Here is a 26,286-nt window from a genome sequence, read left to right on the forward strand (position 1 = left end):
TCTATCTTCTATTCACATCCAGTTTTTCTGGATAACTGGCCATGTTGGTATTCACAGGAACGAGTTTGCTGACATTAAGTTGGTCTGTTCTGGTGCTGTCACTGCTTTGCTTGTTCTATATATGGACTACAGTACTGTATTCGAGGCTCAGCTTCTATTTCCCGTATATTAGGATTGTTTCCTATATACTAATATCACCTATATTTCTATTCATTTTTTTATTTCCCGTATATTAGTTTTTGTTACCTGTATATTAATATCACCTATATTTTTATTAATTTTTCTATTTCCCATATATTAGTATTGTTTCCTATATATTTCTTTACATTATCATTTTCTGTAATTCCCATTCCTTTTTATTTTTCTATTCTGTGAAACCTGTTTTAACATTTTTTTAACTGTTGTCACTGCCATCTTTCATGTAATGCACACATTTTTTTATGTCCATCTAAACATGACAGGAATGTCTTCTGTTGTTATTGACATAAATGACATCAACATCTGTACTTGTAATGTGCCCTACTAATCATTGCTTTTTATTATCCTAAAAAAAAGAATAGTCAATCGAGTTAAGATATTTTGTGTTACCTTTATTGGGTTATATGTTGTACTGATAAAGATTTAAGCACTCATTCAGTTTCACATGTACATAAACAGTCAAAGGATTGTTAGGCTAGTTTGGCCTGCTTGAAATGAATAGTGTATTTTGTTCAGTTTAAATTCTTGCTCTTGCTCAGTATGTTAGTTATTGATATTTTTTTTCCAAAAGTTTAGTTATGCATTTGAAAGCCATGCTGTGTGACATTGAATAGATTCAAAATAGTTATTGGTATCTGAATAGACCTATTTGCCTAAAAGTTCCATCAGTCTATAGAAATACAGAGATAAAAGTTACAGTTTTGTAAATCACCTTTGGAGTATATGTATAAAGATTAGCTCTGCTTACTGTTAATAGGAAGATTTTGAATTTTTCATGAAACATTAAGTTATGAAGTACTTTATAAAAATGATAAACGTAGCATGAGATGGACTTAAAATTGAAATAACTTTATTTTAACTAAACATTTTAGTAAACTGGAAACATTGAAGATCTACATGTTGCATTCTTTGGAAATAAGAAGCTTTATGGCTGTCAGGTATTTACAGTGTTAAAGAGTATAATGTGTGTGGTAGAAGGAACACTCTAAATGTCCCTCTGGTGTTAATATATATAATAAACAGTTTGTGTCATGCTTCTTTGTTTTAATAGTAATGGTCTACAATTTATATCATTGTTTTGTAACAAAACTACCAATTGATATTGTTAGGTCAACTATGGTATTTATGTTGTGAATGTTTAATATACATTTTGGTTTGTTTTTTATTCTTGTTAACTTTGGTGACAGAACAAAACAATTAAATTCAGAAATTATTTAGATTTAGAATTGATATTTTGTCTTTATTGAGCTTAGAGTAAGTTATTGCACAGTACATTTTTAAGCTTAATTATAAAACAAATAATACCCTAGGCTCACTTATTGCACCACGATAAGTTAAATAGCATTTTATTTATATTTTTTCAGTTGTTTATTAACATTGAGGTATAGACAAAAGTAAGATAAAAGTTACCAAGGGTTTCAATGGAGTAGTTTTTCAACTAAGCCTTTGTTACAATATTTAGCCATTAAATACACCTTCTGTTATTAATGTTAAGATCAGATGATAGCTAGTTGTGTCTAAGTGTGAATGTAAAGTACATAATTCCCTCTAGTCTTACACTGTTAAATTAGGGATAGCTAGCTGACTTCCGTCTAGTCTTACACTGTTAAATTAGGGATAGCTAGCTGACTTCCGTCTAGTCTTACACTGTTAAATTAGGGATAGCTAGCCGACTTCCCTCCAGTCTTACACTGTTAAATTAGGGATAGCTAGCTGACTTCCGTCTAGTCTTACACTGTTAAATTAGGGATGGCTAGTGCAGATAGCCCTCGTGCATGAAATTCAAAAACAAACAAATAAACATAATTAAAGATGTATTAACTGTGGAAACTCTACTAAGTAAAATAGTTACATATATTTTTCGATATCACATCTTCCAATTATTTTAGTTTAGTCACAGAGTCCATCAGTCTCCTTTCACTAAAACTGATTTCTTATTATTACTTTCTGACTTATGGTGTACAATTCCTTCTTGTAATTTTTGTTAGTTAATTTAGGTATAACAGTTTACTTTATTTTGGTGCACTGGAATTTTTCTAGTTTTTGTAGTTATATTTTCTTATAACTTCTAGATCTTTTCTTGACATGGGACTGGGCAACCTACTTTCATGACTATGGACAAGAAAATAGTTAGAACTTAAGGGTAAACCCACAAGTTGCTGTAGTTCTGCTTGAAAAGTAAGTGGAACATATAAGTAATCAAAGTTAATTTTAAATGTCACTATTATACTGTTTTATTATAAATTGTTAAAGTCTTTCCAATAATTATTATGCATGTTTTGATTTTTAAAAAAGGAAAATGAAAACATATAGCCACCTTAAAAGTTGTATGTTTAGTTACCTAGTCATATGTTGTCCTTAAGATACCTGATACTATTGATGTCTTACTCCAAGGCGTGTCCTGCAAGATGTCAAGTTTCATTTTTTAAATTAAAAGTTAAGTCTTATTTAGTTTCTCAACTAGCCTTTAACAGGTGTAAATACAAATTTAGAAAGAATGAAGGTAAGATGATAAATAGTTGTAGACTGTGAATAAAGTAATGTTTTATTTTTTCTTTCTTTAATGTTAGTTTATTTTTAGTATTGGTTAAATTGTTTGATATATATATATATATATATATATATATTTGTTTATTAGGATTATTTTGCATTGTTATCTTAATGTATGTGTTTAGAACAAAACTAAACCTCCTAAGCTAGCTAAATCTTGTGTTTGGGATTATAGCACAAAATTTGCTTGCATTGAGGGTACCATGACAGATGAATCAATACCTTCTGATCATCATAAGTATGGTGGTATGTTAGATGTACATAATATTCATTACTCATTTAATTTTTATTTGAACTATGTAGGTATTTTGTTTTGAGACAGAAGTTGGAAAAAGTTGTAGATTTTATTACCAAAAAGTTTCTCTCCATAGATGTTTTTTATCATTGTAATATATTAAACATAACCTGAGAATTCTCTGTATTAATACCATAATTATTAATGAATCAGTTTTAACTGTCTAGAGTTTAATAATAGTTGAATGTCTGTTGTGTAGTTAGTTAATCATACATGCATACAATTTGCACATATTCACAAGATGATAGGTTCCAATGCTTCAAATTAAATAAACATTCTTAGATTTTCATCTCCACGTGTAATGTGAGAGTAATAAAACATTGAATACAAAGTAGATAAATATTATCAATATATTATTTTTCTAAGGTAGATAGAAATAAAATCTTAAATTTATGGTATAATGTTTATAACTAAAATTCTATTTTACATTTTGAAGTTAATAATCATGAATGTGTTAGTTAATTTAGCCATAATTAGTTTCATTTAGTAGAAAACCACTTAAATTCAGAATGTTTGTTTATTCATATATTTAACAGTGCTTACCACAAATTTGCACAATTAATTGATACTTTCTTACATATAAATACGATAGTTTTCCTTAACCTTTTTTTTTATGATAACTAGGTGTCTGGGCTTTTTTATAATGAAAGAACACCTCATATCTGTTAAAGCATGTCTTGTTAGTTGGCATAACTAAGAATATAGGTACTTGTAGGAATATCATGAAGTATATACTTTATATAGGTTGATCTGTAAGTAGTTTTGAAAATTTTATATTTAAGGTTGTTCTATGTGTAAGGTTCTTTATAATAGAAGTTATATATGGTTTTAACTATCAGCTTTTAGTTATGAGATAAAATTCATGTTTTTTGTTTGTGTGTTGAAATATCCTAAAGTCATTGAATCAAAGTAATTTTTTAGAAATATGTAAAGCATATAAGTGTTTGAGTAATTTTGCACAGTAATTATATGTTTAGAAGTTACACTGTACACAAAAGAAGCTTCTCCACTACAATAAAAATACAACTGTTCATGAGTAGTTTGTTGATCCTGATTCTAAAAATTGTTGAATATTACTGATCACCTCTAGTTTTTGAGCAATGTTAGGTTTATTCTAAATATTCTTATATATTGTGAAAATAACTCTCTGATAACTTTATTTATTTATTGAAAATTGCATTTAAGAATGTTCAAAAAACTGAAAATACACTTAAGCTATGTTTAAAACTATCATCATGTTATTATTTTTTCAATTCTTTTTACAAAATACCTGACTGACTTGTTGCATCTTTTATGTATGTTGTTAGTTTCATGCTACAAGAATCAACAGTAATCTTCCGTCATCACAGGATTCCACTGTCTTTCTTGATGTTACTATTCTATTATAGACATAACTTAAGGGAATTGCTCACCAAGATTATTGCTCACTGCACCAAGATCATTTGATAAGAAACTTAATTAAAAGTGTGAGAAGTGTAACTTTAGTGACATCTTGGACCCAGTTTTCCTCTTGTTCTCAGGGATATCATTAATCGTCACAACATAGTTTTCATCTCTGTAAATTCCTAAGAAAATTTTAACAACCAGTTTGAGTGATTTCCTCGCAGTAAGTTCTTTCTGACTGAGTAATGTTTCAAAATCACCATTCATCAGCACTTCCCAAATTTGTGGCCCAACAAAAATACGACCTTTTAGTTTTTACTTCACTAACTTTTTGAAACTTATAAGACAGATGGAGTGAGGGAAGAAACATATCTTGATGATTCACTGAAAGTTGGAACTCAACTTTCTGTTTTCCTGGAACGTAATTCTCTCACTGGTCTTTCCTTTTTTTTTAAATGAATTTTATGATATCGGCTATCCCAGACAGACAAAAAGCTACAGTGTTTGGTATACTTACTTTATAGACTTAGCAGTAGTGGATATTTGATTGCTTCAGGAATAAGCTGCATGTTCTACTATGTTCACAGCATTAATAACAGGAACCAATGGCTTAGTGTTCCCATTATGTAAAAGCACAGTTTTCACACTAACTTTAGATGAATTGGTAAAATGTTTTCTTTCTTGAGAGTATATTCAGTACTTGATTCTTCAATTAGTGCATCAACATTTGTACAGAAACACAAAGTATCTTGCATGCTGCAGTGAGAAGCAAGACTTTTTATGATAAATTCCATTGCCGAAAATGAAAGTTCCCCATGCTGTTTCAGTATAAAACAAGTCACAAATCTGATCATTTAGCTCATCTTGTGTGATCAGATGAGGCAGTTTATGTTGAGATGCCACAGGGGTAAAATTACTAAATGAAGGAAATAAAGATGATTCATTGTCTTTTTTGCAGTATAACTTCTATTTCCCACTTTGCTGCTGGATGTGACACAAGAAAATCATCCCCATGAGGTACTGGTTTCATCACAATCTCTGGATATTTAATGTATTATTTAGTTTTGTCTGAATATCCAGAAATATTAATGCAAAAATAACAGTAAGTTAGATGATCTTTGGGCTCACACTGTATCATTGAAATTGTCAATGACACAATTGCTCTTCTTTTATTTAGCCACTGTGTGAAGCCAGATTTGGAAACTGTACAACACAAATGTAGCATAAACTGTTTAGGTGGTTTTTGGACTTTACTTGAAGTGAAAGTGATGTGAGGAAGATGGACTTTGTTTTGAGTGTGGGCAGAGCCAGACAAAGTAACCAACTGAGTGAGTGAGTGAGAAACAGTTGAGAGAGAGGTGTATCACTCTGCCCATTTTAAGCTCTGTTGAGGGACTCCTTAAATGTTCCTGGGCAGAAAAGGTGAACATGGGAATGAAGCAAAATTGGTGCAAGTCATTATAATTTCATCAAGAACAAGTAGCACATATGAACAATATATATGGAGTTTTACACCAATACAATACAGTTACTGTTTGAAGTTATCAAAATTTATTCCTTTTGTCCATTAAACTTTCTATGTAAACTTAATTTCACAGTATAAACCTATTGAACTGAGCTGATTGTATGGTATTACACATATTGTTGATAAAGTAGTGAGATACTACAGTGTCTTAAAATCTAGAGGTGTTGGACAAATTCTGATTACATATCTGAAACCAAAACTATTTAATTACCAAGAATCACTTGAGTTTTCTCTAGTAGCAAATGATTTGTTATGCAGTGTTACCTAAAACATTGTTTTGGACAAATTTGTGTCATAAAGATAATTTTTTTTTTTTTTTACTTTACAATGGTGTGTTTACACTTTATATTTTATAATGCATGCTTTTAAACCAATTGCAATGTTTATTTATTTGTAAAAAGTGTATTACTACCTTTCAAGTTGTTTTAGAAATAAAATTATTGCTTAAAAATACAAGTTTAAAATAATGCAACATTTTTTTAAAGGGTCTTATTTTTTTTAGGTAGGTCTTGTTCAGGCTTGTGAATGAAAAGGATTTGTACAATTTTAATAATATAATTTACTAATTTTTTAAAATATTAATTTGACCTATCCATACTTTTAGTGTGAATTAATGTTCTTTACTCCCTTAAGGGTGAGAGAAGCAGACAAGAAGAAGTTGGTAGAAACTGCCCTAAAACAGCTCAGACAGTTAACATCAAACAGTGATTAGTATAATTGTACTTAATTCTTCCCTTTGTTACATATTTTGGTTTCCTATAATTACTGGCTTGATGGAAAGTATCCATTCAGTTTTTTGTGTGTTTAATGAATTAGTAAAATGTGACTGTTCAATGTCAAGAACATTGATATCAATTATTCTGAGAAGTGAGTGAACCAGGCTTTCAGTTAACATTAATAAAATATAAAGATTCTTATCATTACCACAGTTTTGTTAAAAATGGATAGTTCTAGCAGCAGAGCTTACCATATTAATGTCTGCCATAAAGGGAAATTAGGCCAAGAAGTGCACTTTCTACTTATTTCTAACAAAATGTATTGACCAGTTTTTGATTGTTTGGCTATATAGTTTTAAAATTTTGTGAGAGACAAAACGCTTATGACACTAAATTATTAAAATTATTTGACCCATGTGTTGCTTTATTTCTCAGTTTTAAATTGCTTTTTGTTTAGCCCATTTATTATGTTATAGAATAGGGAAAGAGTGTGATTCTGAGGGAAGTTTGATATTATAATTAAATTGTGATCGTAACACAAATAATAAAAAAGAAAGACATTAAACACAGGTCAGTGTTATAGTTCTCTTCTAATTTTCCATTTGATTTAATAGCTAGCTCATAACTGTTTGGTCTCAAGGTAATATATAGATAGTAGATAATGAACTTGAATCATCTAATAAACTGTTGTTGTGACAACTGAATTCCTTGTGTTTTCTGAATATAACTTAACAACTAATTGTAAAGTTACAAACAGATATTAGAATATAAACAAACCTCGTAGTCTAATAAATAGCAGCTATGATAGATCTAAACTGTCTTCTTTATGATTCAACACACTGATATAGTTGTGTTAAGAGAGTCATCTGTATAAACAATATCTGTTAAGATGTGTTTTCAAAACAAACACCAAGGGCTTTTATGAGATTTTTAGAATGGTACTTAATACAGTTTTTCAAGTGTTGTCACAGTTATTACTGGAATAAACATCTTCATGTGGATGCAAAGTAAAATTGCCAACCTGGTATGTGGTGAAGTAAAATGATGAGCAGACAATACAGGAGAGAACAGTTAGTATTATGTACAATAATTTAGGTACAGTTGACTGGTATGCTGTAACATAATGAAGGGTGCTAATAATACATTGTGTTATAATAATCCATAAATGGCTAAATGATTGTTACTATACCACAACTGCTGCAACCTAATGGCAGACACTAGAAAATCACAGTATTATGACAAGGGAATAAAAAATGGTTATGTGCTAATATGGTAATACTCTAATATAGTGGGAGATGCTAAAAACAAACAAACAGTACTACAACCATGAAAAAGTGGCTAAATGATTGTCACTGTGCTGTACCTTGATGTTGCTATAAGGTGACTGTTTTGTGGTGCTAAATAATTTGACAAAGTTGTTTACCAAACTAATGCAGAAGAGCATATGATGTTACTACTATAGAATAATTCAGTTTATTTGTTACATATACAAAACAAATATGTCTGTAGTAATATTACAAAGTAGTATAATTTGTTTGTCATTGTATAAACAGACTTTTCATCCTCTACTTACATCAGACACTTAGAGCTGGCAGCTGGTTTTTACTCAATATTAAACATATTTACGTGCTGCATATCTGAAAGCCAGTGTTCAGTTTATTTTGAAATAAATCTCACACCTCATGCTTGTAAGAAATGTTTGGTAGGATAGTCTACAAATGGGAAAAGGACTTTTAAAGAATCTTAAAAATGGGAATAATGTTTGACATGTTTCTCTAATAATTTGACACTGAAAGAAGTTAGTTGTGCTTAACTTTTATGAAACATTTAAAGTTGTGCCTTTTACTTGTCATATAAGTATGCTACTGGTTGAATTGTAATTGACTAATTGGATAAAATAATTATTAGCAATGTTGTAAAGTGCATTTTAGGCTCATAATGAATGATACATCATCAGGTTATTATGGGGTATAATTTTCAACAGTTTTTGTACTTTACATTAAATAAACCCCACTATCTGGTAGATGGTGTAGTTAAATACTTTTCCTTTGCAAAGAGGTTTTAGTGGAATAGTCCATTGCAGTTAATAATAAGGTAATATAATTTACATTGTTTGTGTGAATAATACATACTTCATGAAAAATATGTTAAGATCCATTTTTTTTCATAATTACAGTCATTAAGTGTTGCTTTTTTTTAATATCATTCATGCTTTTTCATTTATAAATTTGACTGCTCATGGGAGAGATGTAATTAAACATTAAGGGTTTTTTTTTGTCTCTAGCACTATACTGTTTCTGCTTCTGTTTGTTTAATTTGTTTGTTATATGAAATACCAATTTTGAAGATCCCAAACTTGTAGATGTTTACAGCACTGGAACTACTAGTAAACATTTGTTAATGAAGAAGAATTTTTGTAACATTACTCCTGTTACTGATTGTAAACAGAAGACTTAGTACTCCTGATTTACATATTAATTTATGTTAGTACAAGTATAGTACTATATCATGTTGTTGTTTTTTTAATTCATGGAATACCTATTGTGAATCATATTAGATACTCAAGAGATTCAGACAAATGAAAAAGGTACAGAGCAATATACAATTCTAACAAAAGATAGCCATGTTTAGATAGTAAGTAAAAAACTTTCATGTTTTGTTTTTGTTATTTGTTGTGAAAAAAAGTCAGAGTGGCCTTTTAACTAATATAAAACAATTTGTTAATGATAGTGCAAGTTCCCTTGCACAGGCTTTCAACAGTTACAGAGATTAGTGATAAGGGTTAACATTTTCTGTGACCATCAGTTGTCTTAATGGTTCAAAATATTTGTAAGCTAATAACCATCATGAAGGGTGGAAACTTCTGTAAGGTATCAGCCTCTGTGTTTCTTAAATGTTTTCACAAAAACTCTTAGTTGTTTACAATCCATTTTGTCAGGTTGGACTTCAATGGTCACATCATGATTCAAACTGCTTACTCTTAAATGTTCATTATTTAGTTGTTTCTTGTCCCAGTCTTTTGTATTACTTTGTTTTGACCATAGGCAATTTTTTTTATCAGAATAGTATGTTACTGTGGACATGAATAATTAGTGTAAATATGTGTATATTGCTTTGATGTTTTGAACTATGAAGTGCTTCTTTATGTTTAGTTTTACATTTCTGGAAACAGCTAAAACCATTTAACTCAATTGGGATTTTAACACTCGTTAAAAGGTTATAAAATTTGATAATATTGTCATGCTTTTGCTTTTGTGTAAATAATAAAAATTTATCAGAGAAACTAACTTTAAAACATAATATTTACAAGTAGATTTCAAATAAAACAAGTCAGAACTATTTGTGTGTGTGTGTGTGTTTGGAAAATATTTTATTAATCATTATAAACTTATAACTGCTACAAAGAAACTGTATAACTTATTTTTCTGGTTGTGTTAGATGTTGATATTTTTCAGTTTGAAGAAATTAAGTTTTGTGGAATGTTTTTTTGTTTAGTAACTAAGAAAGATATTTATCTGTGTTGTACATTGTATGTTTTTTTTTGTTTGTGGGGTACATTTGTTTTCTACAAAATAGTTTATTGTAACTATCTGTTTATACCTTTGTTGCTGAGTTTTTGGGAGATAGTTTTCAAGTGCCTTTTGTGTGCAAACCAAACAATTTCCATAAAATCAGTTTATAAATTTTTGGTAAATTTATCCTATTTAATAACACAATTTTTTTGCTTGAGTTGTATATAGAGCAATATTTATATGTTTATGTACACAGTATATTTATTATTTGTTTTGGTTTCTGAAAATATTGGATGGATGAATGGATAGAATACATTAAAAGTTAATTGTATACTTAGTGTTGTTTTGTTAGCTGATGTTTATTTTTAATGTTTTAAAAGTAATTTGTTTGTATTTACCAGTACTATATTATATGAAACTATGTTGTTTTATCCAATAACAAACAAGCATACTTTAATGAGATGTTGGTTGTTGGGTTTTTAAGTTAAGAAATAATAATACAGTTGTTAACAGAATGACTAGTACATAGTTTCCAAAAAATGTTTTGTAGATTGTTTTTATTATAGGCTGTGTGTGACTTACAGATATTGCTGTATAGTCACAGTTCTTTGTAGTAACATTTACTATGCAACTCTAGATACATATACTTCTCCCTCAAGTACTTTTGTCAGACATCATTTCATTTGTAGGTCATAAAAACGTGATGAATATAATCTACAGCCTTTGTTACTGTTTGTTTTTAACAACTAAAATAAGAAGACAATTTTTATGACACACTATCAAGATGTTCCTCTCATTTGATACTTCTGCTTATAATGACATAAAATTATTTTTATGGAAGTAAACATTACAACTTTATTCAACATACATTATTATTGTGGCATTATATTTTATTTCATAACATTCAGTTTGAGATGTTTTAAGGATAGTTTGGTACAGCTGTAGCAATGTATCCTTGTCTGATACATTTTTTAGTGTTCCTCTTTCTTTTGTTCATGCAATCATATGTCCAAATGTGTTATTAAATACAGTGATTGTGAAGGAAAAAGAAAATTAATTTTATTTTTAACATTTTCCAAGAGACAATAATGTATGTTTTTCAACTAATGTTTAGTAAAGTTTCCATCCAAAGAAATGAAAATGAAATATCAACTTCAGAGTGGAAATTAACATTCATTCAGAACAAACTTTCATTTATTAAAGCATCTTATTGTTTAAATTTTTATTGTTTTGCTATATTAAGATTCCTACTGAATTGTTTTGGACAATGCGAATTATTCTAGAAAATGCCTGCAATAAAGTTTTTAAGGTTGTTACTGAAATACTTTTTTTATCTTCAAATTATGACTTCTTGCATGTTAAAATATTATAAATGTTTTTATATATGAAAAATGCATATCAGTTATAAAGAAATAACTTCATATACAAATGTTTTAGAATAAACTGCATTAAAAACCTTTACTGTAAGTGGTGTTTGTTCATGTCTTTACCTTGGGAAACAAAACCTATACCTCAGTCTTTCAGAGTTCTACTTGATATGTATTTTAAGTGTAATATTTTTTAAAGATTTTTTTTATCTTTAACTATTATGTTCAGAATTTTCCTTTCTATAGACTTTCTTCATTCTTATTTTGTCATGCTATACTGAACAGCACTTGCATGATGGTGGCACTCTTTTCATTAGGATAACAGTTGTTAGGTATTTTTATAGTATTAGGTTGTTGTTTATTTGTAACATTTCTGTATGTATCAAGAGAGTGTCATAAACCTGACATCTATATTTATATGTATGTTCCTTCTTGCTTGAAAGATTATCTTTTTCATGCTAATAAAACCCTTCCCAGAAATGTTTTTCTGTAAGAGTTTTTCCAAATATTACTTACTTACTTGTCATTTAAATGTTAAAGTAAAAATTAAATTTTGAAGAAGTTGGAACATAAGCTAAAATGATACAGGATATTTTAATATTTAGAGTTATTTGCTTGAATCATTTCATGATATTATTCATTATGATGAAGAGGATTTAACAATCTGGATTAAACAGAAGTTTATTTATACATTGCTATTTATCTTTAGTTAAGACATTTTTACATTTTTCTGTTAGAGATCCCATCTTTTGATTTCCCATCCTATGTTACAATCCTGGTCATTCCCTTCCTTGGTGATCACGTTTGTATGTATATCTTCCTCCTTAAATAGCTGATTGGCAAATAGCAGGATTTTACACCAGCTGTTATTATCTTTGAAGGAAGTTCACTGAATAAAGTAAATTAACATTTTTCCAGGGATATTTTTAGTATGATACAGCCATGTTCTCAAAGCTCTCTTTGCCTTCAATTGTAAATTCAAGAAGGTTTACTGTTAGTAATAGGGATAACACAAGATGAGTCTGTAAAATATTTTATATATCAGTTTTTTACTTCCAATAAAAAATTTCCTTACAAGAAAACGAGGACAGTTTCACACTATTAACTCATCACCTCTTTTGTATGCCTTTTTTCAAGGAGCTTCCATTAATAAAAAATTAACTTCTCATCCTGAACCTGTAGTGCTGTCATCTAGTGTCATTCTATTCACATTTCTAATATTTTCATTGAGTTTTCTCTTTATTAGAAATTGCTAATTTACTATATTTAACATACATATTGTTTGCAAATGTTTTGTGAACTTTATTTGCATTGTCATGTTTTTCTGTTGTCAAATATATCAATCCCAACAGTTATGACAAGTTGAGCAGAATGTGTATTTACTGGGAATCATTGAGTGTTTTCATTCTGCTTTGACTCCTTTTCATTTTGTGTGCAAAAAATGGAAGAATCTTTAAATGTTATGTTCATATTTCAACAGCAATGTTTGTTACTTTAAAATTCTTATCATAAGTCCACAAGAAATGGCTGAAGCTCACAACTAAAATTCAAAGTATTCAAAATTATCATTCCTATTTTAAAATTTAATAATTAACTACTTAAGGAAATACAATCATGTAGTTTTCTTTCTTGCAGCACAACTCATCAGATTTTATTGACATGTTGGTAGACTTCTACATGTGCACCATTAGTGGCTCTCAGCAGGTTTAACTGATGTTTAATTTCAGTCAATGTTTGCTGCAACATCTCAATATCAGCAGCTCTGACATTTGTTATACTGGTCTTTAGCTCTGAGATGTTTGCTGTAGATGATACATGATGTTCTTAGCAAACCACCTTACATTTTTTGTTTGTAGTTATGTTGCACCACAGTTACTGACTTGATCTATACAAGCTAACCAATGTATTTGTATATTACAAAAAAACAACCTTTTCACTGATATAGGATTGTAATCCAATGTTGAAGAACCATGTTTTTTTGGTTGTTGAATATTCAGTTTTGAAAGAAAGTTGTAGTTATAATAATTTTAATTTTTTTTTTAACAAGATATCGGTGATGACTCAAGGTTGACTGTGTTTTGCTTTTAATCCCAGGACTCCATAGATTTAGCTGGTTTTAGCAACTCTTTATACTTTCAGTCTCTCATTATAAAATCTGCATGTCTACCTAAGTACCCCAACTTTGCAATGCCTTCGTATATCACTGGATTGAAATGTTATTTTATTTAATAGAGAAATCTATATTCTAATTAAATGTCATTTTTGTGTTAGGATGAAAATGATAATAAAATCAAAGGATTTCGTTTTTAATGTTTACATATGTATTATAACTTCATTAATGACATAGGAAAATCATGTTTTTTTTAACTATATTATAACAGTAATGCTATATTATTCAAAAGATTTGGAAGCTGATTTGAATAGAATAAAGGGAGAATTGATTAATTGTTAAATCATGATTTTTCCAAGTCTTCAATTTATGAAGTTACGTTCAAATGAACAGTTGTATATTTCTGCACAATAATCTTGTTTTGTGTGTACTACATATGTAAAAATAGTCCCTTGTTAAATAAATTTGGTATAAATTCACAGAGCATATGCTTTTCTTGTTAATATTAAGTAGTTATAAACAATGCACCACAAATCCAGTGGAAGCAACTATGATAATCTGAAATTTAGTTATAGCATACAGACTGTGATCTGTGCAAAACTATTGGTGCTGGATTTAGTTTTCTGAAAGACGTGTGTAGCTATTTTTTAAAATTAATTTACAGCGGGAAAAACATACGCACAAGAAATGATGAAAAGCAAATATTTGTAACTATTATTACTTTGTAAAGTGGTATGTCTGCAGATTTACAAAGCTCAAAACTGAGCTGTAATACCTATGGTGGCAAAAGCACAAAGATTGTGTGGTTTTGTGCTTAACTACAAACAATTGCATTATAAAGCAAAATTAAAAGCATTGGCCATCTGTGATTGATGGAAGCGGTGCTTAAATAAAATGTGTAAATAAAAGAAAAACATGATTGACAGAATCAACAACTTTGAGAACGTTACAAAGCTACAGGAAACTTTCACAACACGTTTTGACTATTACAAAACAATCTGTGTGTAGCCTTCCAAGCATAAAATGGAAACGAGAATGTAGAGATGTCTGTGCTTCGTGTTATGTTTGCTTGGTGGTTCTCTGTGCACAAGGTAAAATAAAATGCAATGCAGGTATTCCATGAAACAGTAAATGAGTTCCTTAAACAGAAACTCTACAAGAAGTGATGCTTTAAGCTTAGTTTGTCATGTGACTCAATGTGCTACAGTTTTGAATGTTTTTAAATATAATGAAGTGAAATGTAAATTACAGGAAAGTTAGGTATATAATATTTGCATACTTAAAAACCCTTGTTCAACTTAAATACAATAAAAGATGCTAAAACTTGCATTAAGTGACATATAAGGAAAAACAAATATTTACAATTCTATAAAAGTGGAAATTCCTTCTAATACAAGAAGTTTAGATTAAATGTAACATGTTGAAATCACAATAGAAACAACAAATTTGAAAAGAAACGTGAAAATGACTGTAAACATCCATGTATGAAATAACACCGCACTGTTGATTGTGCGTTTACCAAGAGTGAAATAGAAGCAATCAACAAATTAAAACTTAAAGCTAAACAGTTAATAACACAGCAATATATATTGTATAACAGAATTAAACTCAATGATTGAACTTCGACAACAATACTAATATTTTAAATACATAAAACGTTTAACAAAAAAGGAACTTATTTTAAAATACAAGAATTTAACCATGTGTATTATGTACATAGGCATAGATATTGAAGAAAAAAAGGCAGTGAAAAATAATAATTTTAAAAGTAGAATAGCTTATTTATATTATTTACACGTGAAAAACAACGAACGTTAACTCATAAACGATTAAAGACTTATAAACTTGCAAGGCGCGTAAAGAATGCTGAACAATAGTATGTGTGTGTGTGTACATATAAGTATATCCATGGAAAAATAAAGGAAATCAAACAAAAAGCATATATGTACATAAAGTGCTTAAATTAAGTGTTGGTGGGAAGGAAGCAGGATGTGAGTGAAGCACTTGAATTTGAAAAAAAACGTAAACCATTCGTGTATAATTTTCGATTACATGTGACTAAAATAGCCATTCTGAATTTTTATAGTTTATTGACTAAATGTGTAATAATCACACAATCTTACATTTTCTTATTGTAGTAGCAGAACAAAAAGTGTATTATAGCTATGATTGTTTCACAATTTTGGTTTGGAATGTTTAAAAACGAGTGGTGTTCAATTAGGAGGTTTTGCAGGTTACACAAAGGAAATTTGACTATTTTTAGAGTATAAAATGTATTTTTAACTTTAATACTTTGGTCTACTTTCATCATTTTTATAGTCGTGATCAAGTTCACACAGTAATCGTTTTTTTTGTCAATTTTTTAAAAAGTAATTTAGAGAACTATGCAAGAGTCTGTTGGCTGTGGTTTGTATATTTGTACATAAATTTTCACAATGTACCACAACAGACTATGTATGCTGCAATAATTATTAAGTTTTGTATTGATTGTATTTTATTTATGTGTTTCAGTCCCATGCTTAACCATACTGGAAATGCACATTCGATAGTAGGTCGTGAATATGTTTTGTAGATTTTTATTATGTTGTCTGGTGAGGTTCCTTGGTTTTTTGCCGGTTAGATTATTTGCATAACTTGTGCGTTTCCAGTTTTTTAAAATATGTTATTTGCATGTTTCATCCATGTTAGTTTCATATTGAAGGTTAAATCTAACAGGTTTGTTGTGGTCTGGAGAAGTGTTTTGCTCGTGTATAATTTGGAAGGATCTCTTTTATGTTTTGTTTGTGAATGTAACTAATTGATTTTTGGTAAGTTTGGTTCAACACAATATTTCTGACAATATTCTTCTATATTATCTAACAACAGTTGTAGATTTGTCGCTGTTATGGATGGGGTTGGAGCACTTTTTCAGAGCATAACATCGTCTGCGAATTGTGATGCATACTCCAAGTTTGGGTGTTTTAAGGGCATATTGATGAACAGAATAGGGCTAATTACCCCTCCTTGGGGGACACCAACCTCTGGAATAAAGGAGAAGGTTCCTCTGATAAAATAATAATCAGTGATGTCGAGAAAACCCACTTGTAGAGAAATATATGTTAAAACGGCATCGTCAGGTTCACAAAGGATGACCAAAGAAGGTCGAAACGTTGTTCGCTCCTTTACGTAAAATATTTTCTCAACCCAAACGAGCCATTTTTTACATATATAAGGTTCCCCTGACATTTGTTTTCCAACTTCTATTTTCCAGGACCCGTCAGTGTGGATTCATGTATGTGGTGAGGGGACCTCCCAGGGAAGGTTCTGTTCTGTCTGGATACCTTCTCTGGGATCTAAGCATCCACCCATGTGTTTGCCTGCAGGGCAGCCCATGAAGGGGAGGAGAGGATCCTGGTGGTTGAGGGGTCCAACCCTAACACACCACTTTGGCCTGTAGACGGGCGGCCTTTGGGTGGCCCCCCCTTGGGTCAATTGGCTGGTCCACTTGGGCTAGAGTCAACCAAATACCAGTGTTGGAAGTTCTCAACGGGTGTTGTGGACATTGTGCCTGATGCTGGTGTTTGGATATAGTGCTCACAAAATCCTGGTGTTGCTGCATTGTCCTTGCATGACATTGTAGTGCGTCCCCTCGTAGGGCTCCATGGTGTGTGGGGTCAGTGGGTACCGAAATTTTTCTTTTTTCCTATGGATACTCCTTCAAAAAATTTATATAAAATAGTGAAAAAACAGTCAATAGGTAAGCAGCCACATCATGAAGACTCTGAGCAGCACTCTTCAACATCTATAACACACGTATATCATTTTCTGATAATACATTCTCTTTCAGAAAAACCTTTAGGGCAATTGTCCCCTTTTTTTATTCAGAAGGGACTAGAGGGTCTTGCTGGCTCTCCAAAGTTAGTAAAGAAATTTCGATCTGGAGATATACTAGTTGAAACATCCACAACCCACCACAGTGAACTCCTCTTGTATTCAATAGCAATTGGGGATATACCTATTGAGGTTACCCCTCGTGCTACCTTGAATTCATCACAAGGAGTTATTGTAGCACAGTATTTAAGTTATTTTAAAGTCATATATATATGTAGTGATATAGATGTGGGACGTTGTGGGCTTGAGCACCCACATCTCACTCTCCTGATTTCTAAATTTCTCATGTAAGACTAGCAAATTGGAGGTTAAGGTTGAAAAACAGTGTCTCCCCATTGCAATATGGGTCCTATTCACAGTCACCTCCAAAACCTAGGATACATTTTTTGATCCCACATTGTAGCTTGTACCCTTGGATCTTTTTTAAAAAATATGCAGTGTACTTAGCTCAATTTGAATGTGTTTTGTTTATGGCTTGAAAACTTATGGTTACATATAAAATGAAATGAAAATCAGTGTATCAAAAGCAATTGTGGCTACAAACACAGGCTCTCACATTAAAATTATCATGTATTATGTATAACCAAAATTTTAAAAAAGCAAACCTGTAAGAGTGATATGTGAAACTATTCTTAAACCCATAGTGTTATTCAAAATTGTCCTACTACATATAATAGGTATTACCTTAACGTACACTCTACGGAATGTAAAATTAAAATTACAGGAGAATTAACTAATACACTGCTGGCCAAAATCTTAAGGTCAATGAACATAAAGAAAAAAATATACATTTTGTGTTATTAGAATCAACCACTAATTTGATTAAAAGTTCAAAAGATGAAAAATAAGAAAATGGAAAATAAAATTTTTAGCATTTAATAGGGAAAATGTGAACACTATGAAATTAGCCTAAATACCAACTGGCCAAAAGTTTAAGACCATACCAAAAAAGAACTAAGCAGGGTAGAAAATGCCTAACAAGAGATCTTAGTAGTGAGTTGCATTGAGAACAACTGCAAACATTCGCTTTGGCATGGTCGATATAAGCATTTGCAGAAGGCTGGTTGGAATGTCATTCCAAGTGGTGAAGATGGCTTCACAAAGACCATGTACTGTTTGGAATTGACGTCCATTTTTATAGACTTTCCTTACCATCCACCCCCCAAACATTTTCAATGGGGTTCAGTTTGGGCGAATACGCTGGATAGTCCAAAAGAATCATGTTATTTGCCATAAAAAAGTCCTTTGTCCTGTGAGCATTGTGGATTGCAGATCCAGTCATTTCCACACAAGTGAGGGCCTTCAGTCAATAAAGATGCTCTCTTCACCATGCCAATGTAGCCAGCTGCTATTTGACGCCCCTGTATAACCTGAAGCTCCATTGTTCCATGGAAGGAGAAAGCACCCCAGATCATGATGGAACCTCCTCCACTGTGTCGTGTAGAAAATGTCTCATGTGGGATATCCTTATCGTGCCAGCAACGTTAGAAGCCATCTGTACCATCCAGGATAAATTTTTTCTCATCAGAGAACAAAATCTTTGTCCACTTTTCTACATCCCATGTTTGGTGCTTCTCAGAAAAATTTAACCCGAGCTGTTTTGTGATGTGGAAGGAGGTGTGGCCTTTGAAGACGTTTACAGTTTTTAAAGCTTTTCTCTCATAGATTCTGTCTTATTGTTCTTGAGCTGCATTCTGCATCCGTAAGGGCCTTAATCTGGTTCAACAATCAGCTGGTGTTTTGCCGGACAACCGGTCGAATACTCCTACTCAACGCCGACGAAATTTTCTGGGGTGACCACTTGAAATTCTCATTCTGTATCCCTCAGGGTCTTTTGAGAAATTTGTAACAGCAGTTTTACTACATCCAATCTCACCAGTGATGGCACGTTGAGAAAGACCTTGCTTTTGCAACTCGACAATTCTGCCAAGTTCAAACTCTGTCAACTATTTAGCCTTTGCCATGTTTTTATCCAATGTAACACAGGAGATGACAGTGGGAGATGTTGACAACACTAATGCTTGAACACAAATGACTAAATTTCGTTACGTGTTTACTGATTATCACTTCGTTTCAGTGTGGGCTTAATCTTTTGACCAGCTTGTATTTGGACTAATTTCATAGTGTTCATTTTCCCCTATTAAATGCTTAAAAAGGTTTTTATTTTTATTTTCCCTTTTTCTTATTTTCATCTTTTGAAGCTCTTCTCAAATAAATGGTTGAGTCTAACAATGCAAAACGCATATTTTTTCTTTATGTTCATTGGCCTTAAGATTTTAGCCAGCAGTGTATGTAACACTAAGAACACTTGCCAAGAGTTCATCTCTTACAAGGTAACTATCCACATAGTTCACAATGTTCGGATGTTTCACATCACACAATATTAATAGTTCAGTAATTAAACATTCTTTATTAGGTTGCTCAGTTAGATAAAGCATCTTAACAGCAACTTACAACTAAGTTCCTCTATCTATTGCTTTATATACACCTGCTGAACCACTAAAACAATTAAAGAAATATCATCAGAATCTGTAATGTATTCGAATGCAAAGACATTACCAGATTCTAGTGATAAAATTATTACGCTTTAAAAAAACAAATGAACAATGGAAAATCACCTGTTTAAAATATTTGTACAATAATAAAACTGTATGCATATCTTATTATACAGGAAACACAATATCATACATAACTAAATGTCTTTCATTATATGAAGACTACCATAAAGCATCAATAAAAAATAAACAATAAGTGAAATTGACACATGTAAGCACCACTTGTTAAAATAACATTAATAACTTTTTTGGAAGTGATTCTGGTGTTACAATCAAGATGTACTAGTAATGTGACGATTTTAGAATATTTTCAGCTAAACATTCATGAGTGAATTAATGCATTGAAGTAAATGTATGTTTTTAAGTATAAGAATATCAATGACACTATTGATTATTCTGCTCTATAAATCTTGTAAATTTGTATATGATCAAATATGCTTTACAATTTCAAAAGGTAATGATGTCTTTATACACTGTTATTTTATTTTACAGAAGTTACTAAATGCTCTCTTTTAATCAAAATGTGCAGTTATTCAGTTTCAAAGTTTTAACTTTATGAACTATGTAACTATTTTTGCTAGGACTTAAATAGTTATTTTTGAACACAAACTTATGTTGAAGTAAAATGAAACAGCTGTATTTGTGTGATATATATCAAACTGTCCACTTGTTATTCTGCATTTTTTTTAATTCCTTGGTAGGTCAGAAAATGGCAAGGTGTTACTTATATTGAACATTTCTATATTTTATGATTTAAATCACATTTTCAATACATCAGGAATATGTTAAGCAGCACATACATTTCCCCTCTTCATCACATATAGTGTAATAATGTTATAAATGTCATTACTTTCTCTACTGAAAATGCATTTCCATGCACTACTTACCTTTTCTTATATAAATAGCTATTCACATGCATTACTGCCCTCTATATGTAAAACAACATTCTTACACACATGCTACAAGCTTTCTGCCTCCCTCCATCAGAAATGACTTATTCTAATGTGTGTCTCATGCAAATTATCAGGACAACCCTCAACCAGTAAAACTGTCACATATTCAGGGTTACCCATGTTATTTCTTCTACTGAACTTTACCAGAATATCACAACGAGTTTTGCCACAAATTGGAAGATTCTGCTTTAAACAAGAAAGTGAGATGTGTGAAAGGAGTTAAATACCTATCGAAAATACAATTTTAATATCAATAAATTATAATATTATACATATGTTCACATAAATACCCAGAATTCATATTCCATAGGCAAAAGAACCAGAGCGACGAAATAAAGGAAGAATACTTTGAAACCATAGAAGGAAAACGTCTGGAAACAAGAGAATAAGATGCAGAGAACTGATGTGAGAGACTATACTACAGTTGAACTCATTGTCCATTGAAAAAAATTGTGGTACATGTGGATGGAAAACAGTGTCCAAGTGGTGTGTGAAAAAAACAATGGAACTGTTTCCAGAAGTACAGTAAATAACACACAACAGACCACACTCAGCAAGCCAACTACATCCAAAACCCATGTTACTGGGAACTGACATCCATACAGTGATAGGGTGAGGAGCAAAATGTCTACACTTCAAGTTCAAAAGATGCAATAACATTAATAACAACAAGTAATTACCATCAAAAGGAAAATAAGGCCCCTGAAAAAATTAATAATAATAAAAAATAACTTACCTAACCAAAGTCACATGGAAATTTGAAGAGTGGCTACACATCAAAGAAGACAGCCTAGTGAGGATGAAATGGTGATACTATACAAACAGCGAGAGATGAATGTATTAGAAGTAGTCAACTAGTGCAGTTGAAGAAGTTCTTCCAGAGGATGATAAAGATGAAATACAATAGAAAAGGTAAGACATCAAATATGATGAGAATAAATATAAAACAAAAAAGTACAGGACGACAACAAAAGAGACAAATAAACCAACTGAATCAAAAACCCTGTCCCCATTGGTGAAGCTGAAAAGAGAAATATCACAAACAGAATAGTTGCCAAGGTATAAAGAGAGGGGAACAAGCACTACAGATGACAGTTGTGTGAGCAATGAAACATTGAAGATCACATATAGGACACAGTCTTTACGGATCAGACATATGATAAAGGTTACTAATGGAAGGAAGGTAGATCAATGAGTTATCCTCACTAGCTACTGTTGTTTTGAGGAGGAAAGAATGATTCAGATAAAGGAGAAATATGTAGGATGATGAAGAGATAATAGCATATTGAATATAAATGTTGCAGGAAAATTAACTTGTGTTAAGATCATAGAATAAAAGAACTGATGTCCCAATGTAATGACTGAGAATGACTGTAGTACATGCCAGAAGCATGAAAACAGTATCGATGTGGCTATATTGGTATGTACAATACTCTGACAAAGTTAGCCCTGTAATGTATGAGCTACACAGATCCAATGCAATGTACATAGAACACATTTATCAGCTGTGTCCTCACATCTCAGACAAACCCTTAGTTCACTGGCTTGACCAGGAGACTGCAGATGAAAACAATGAGTCAGAGGAGGATGAGAACATTGTTTCTAATTGTTATATCCTGTATGAGAATAGAGAAAGGAAACTGTACTTGTATGGAACATCCAAAGAAAGGACAGCACAAATCTAACATAGCTTATCCAAATATTAAATGGAATATCATTGAAGGCCACTTTATGAGAGAGGAACAATCGCAGCCACAACAACACACACAACCAGTACCTGGCACAAATCATAAGGTGTGTTATCATGTAATTTGCCTTGGTGTTCAGAGGTACTGAGGGAAGTAAGATAAAAATGACATTGGAGGGTACAGCATCTAACTAGTTTTACCTCCATATTGTCAGCCTCACATGATTAAGACAGAAATTGAGCAAATGTGGAAAGCTGGATGTTCACAAAAACTAAATAAATAAAATGAAACCAGCATAAACACCACATGGTGATATGGTAGTTTGATAATATCCAAATAATGTGTAGCATATGCTTAGTAATAACATAACTTCATAACATTTTGGCATTACACAGTTAACACTTTTTTTATGCAGTCAGAATGTACTCTTATGACATGTAGTACTAACTCTGCTCTGCCCACCACTGTATTAAAACTAGGTTTCTAGTGGTATAAGTCTGCAGACATACCATTGGGGAGCCACATAGTGCTACTAAGTAGCAATAGCATGAGTATATTAATTTCATTTGAAAAGCAAAAGGTAAATCATTTAGCAGTGTAACTTATAGGCTATTAGGTATTCCACACAGTATTTGTTTTTGGTGTTTAAGCATTACTTTTGTATACTTAATATTGCATCCAAATAAAAATGTTATAAATTGTGTAAAATATTATTTTCAATATAAAAAGAAAAAAGGATAATTAGTCATAAATTTACTTACTTATTTGATGTATTTGTTATAATGTGGATAAGTCCTAAACTTCAGGAATGATGTTATAGCTTAATTATACCTAATTTGAATAAGATCATCTCAAATGTCCAGCATTCTTGAATTAGCAACTTTAAATCTCCAAAATACTAATGTACATAATGATAAAATATACTTTCTACATCCACAGAAAGTTTGTAGAATGTTTAAAATCACAAACTAAAAGAGAAGTTGACAGTATCAGATGGAATAAGTAAATAAGTCCTAGACTTCAGGAATGAAAAACAGGGTTTAACAGTATATATTAAGTTTTGTTGTCATACCACAGTCACAAAAGCACAGATCAGAGAATTTGCATAAGACCTTTATGTGATTCTCTCTGGACTCTCCAAATTCTGCAGACTTCAATTGTTCCCAAAACACTGTCAAACACACCCTTGAGGCCAAGACAGGAAAATTTGAACATTGAGGCAGAACACTTAAACTCAATGATACTGATGTCAGGTATCTTTGTTCATTCTGCCTTCAGTACAAAGGAAAGACTGCCACTGATGTCAAAGTGATATAAATGAACATATATTAAATGACAGAAAGGTGTTCAGATCTAAAGAATCAAGAAGACACGCTGATAATGTAATATCTGGTTGTGTATCAGTTAAAAAGCTTTTACTTTGATATTCAAATGCTGGCAAGAGACTTAAATTTACTGAAAAATACAAAAAATGGACTGCTAATAATTGGAAAGAGCTGTTATGGATGGATGAGTCCAAGTTTGAAGTATTTGGGTCAAAGTGTAGGTAATATGTCTGGCTGAAGATAGTAGAAAGATACTTATCTCAATGCATAGCACCAGCCATAAAGCATGATAAAAGCAGTGTGATGATCTGGGGACATTTTTCTGCTGAGGTGATAGAAAATATCTACAAAATAAATGGAATAATAGACCAGCACAAGTCCAATGCAGTATTGATCAAGTAGGGTATACATGGTAGTTTGCATATTATTGGTAAAGGACTCTACTGCCAAGATTATAATAACCTCAAATACTCATACAACCAATGTAGAAAAATTTACTTAGCTATGAAAGCTGTTGCTGAAATCATTCAAATGATGTAATTGCCCCCCAGAGAGATGCAGTCTCAACCTAATTGAGCAGATCTGGGATTTGATAGATTGAAAACTTGACAAATCAAAAGTTACTTCCAAAAAAGCTTCATGTGAGTGTATCAGAGACACTTGGAATAAAATCTCAAAGGACACTCTTATTAAATATCTTGCAGCAATACCTAAAAAACCATCTATAGTAATTAAAGCAAAAGAGAGACAACAAAATGTTAACTCTTTCCTTAATCAATCACTCTAACTATATTTCAGTTGTACTAAGTTAGAATAACAATAAAATATTGATGTTTAATATGGGATTCACCTTCTATTGTTCTTTTGAGACAACCTGAAATCTATTTTTGACTTTGTCCTAACACATTTCCACACTTCTGTATTACAAGTTTAACATATGTTACAGGGAAGAGCATTATAAAGACAGGCTGATAAATAAAGAGTATATAACATTAAACTACAACTCTTTACCAACACAATTTGTATAAACAATGACAAAGTAAGTGTACTGTAAATTTGATTGGCATTGTGAAAGAATCTATAGGGATTCATACTTAACCATTCTTCTGTAAGAAAATGTTTTCAAGCTTGAAATTTCTACCGACAAAAATGTTACATATGCTTTATCATAAAAAGCATCAAAAAATAACATTACAAAAAAATTAACTCTCGACTCATTAACAGTCTTACAAGAGTCTTACTGTAATTTCTTGAATAATTCCCAAATTTATAAGTGATACAAGATATTACAGAATGTTCTTTACTTTGGAACTTAACTCGAAGAACAAAAAATAAGATTTTCTACTTGTTTCTCAAACAATTGGTGAAATTCTCCATTAATTATTATAAACAATTTAAACTTTATCATCACCATTTTTAAAATATTTGTTTTATATTACAAGTTACCAGTACTGATAATGGTATCACTTACATTTAGAATGTACATGTTTTTTTAGTTGATTTGTTCATTTTTCTTTCACTCATCTCAGCAAATATTATAAAAGGTGGAATGATATCTTTAAATTTCTATAAATATCCATAAATGGTCTTTATGAAAATTTACTTAACATCCAACTTTCATCATTATTTTCATAATGCATGACATTGTAGGTGTGTCATTTTCAAAACTGTATCATGTGACATGAAGTATTAATTAGAAAGGTTCTACTGTAACTTCTTCCTCAAAACATTATGTAGTAAATTTCATTCATAGCAACACAAATTGGTAAGTTTGATATGAAAGATGTGCAACTCACAGTAATTTACTTATTTTATATATATCAGATATTTGGGAATAAAATAATATGATAGAAATATTTGCTACTGAAAAAATGCATAAAAAAGGAGCAAGTAGATAGTGATTCCAACTACCATAAACAAACAGTAACATGTATATATATATATATATATACGTGTGTGCGTGTAAAAGTTATTAATATTCTTTTTGCAAGTAATTGTTTTTTTTATATACATATTAGGTCATCCCATAAGTGATGTCGTTTTTTGGGATAGGATAAGTTTAAATACATATTTCTTGGCTAAATGAAGTTATTCTCAAAGTCACACAAATTATATGGGATGAAATGAGAGATGAAACCACATTCAGAGTAAACCAATTTGTTTCTTTACTAATTTTTGCTTTATTTAATTTAGAAGCCCCAATTATCATGGAGGTATCAGAAGAGCACATAAGGAATAT

At 31.0% G+C, this 26,286-nt stretch overlaps 1 long non-coding RNA gene across 2 annotated transcripts; it reads left to right on the top strand.

Annotated features, from left to right (window-relative positions):
• The first annotated feature begins 632 nt into the window (after window positions 1-632).
• Window positions 633-7,371, top strand: LOC143249050 (uncharacterized). Of its 2 annotated transcripts, none has more exons than XR_013027413.1 (3): window positions 633-1,136; window positions 2,271-2,376; window positions 6,454-7,371. It is a non-coding gene; the product is annotated as an uncharacterized LOC143249050 (long non-coding RNA). The 2 variants fall into 2 exon arrangements; XR_013027412.1 differs by having other exon boundaries at window positions 659-1,136; window positions 6,585-7,371.
• The last annotated feature ends 18,915 nt before the right edge of the window (window positions 7,372-26,286 follow it).

This window comes from Tachypleus tridentatus, chromosome 4 (assembly GCF_004210375.1).
Source record: "Tachypleus tridentatus isolate NWPU-2018 chromosome 4, ASM421037v1, whole genome shotgun sequence".
NCBI lineage: Eukaryota > Metazoa > Arthropoda > Merostomata > Xiphosura > Limulidae > Tachypleus > Tachypleus tridentatus.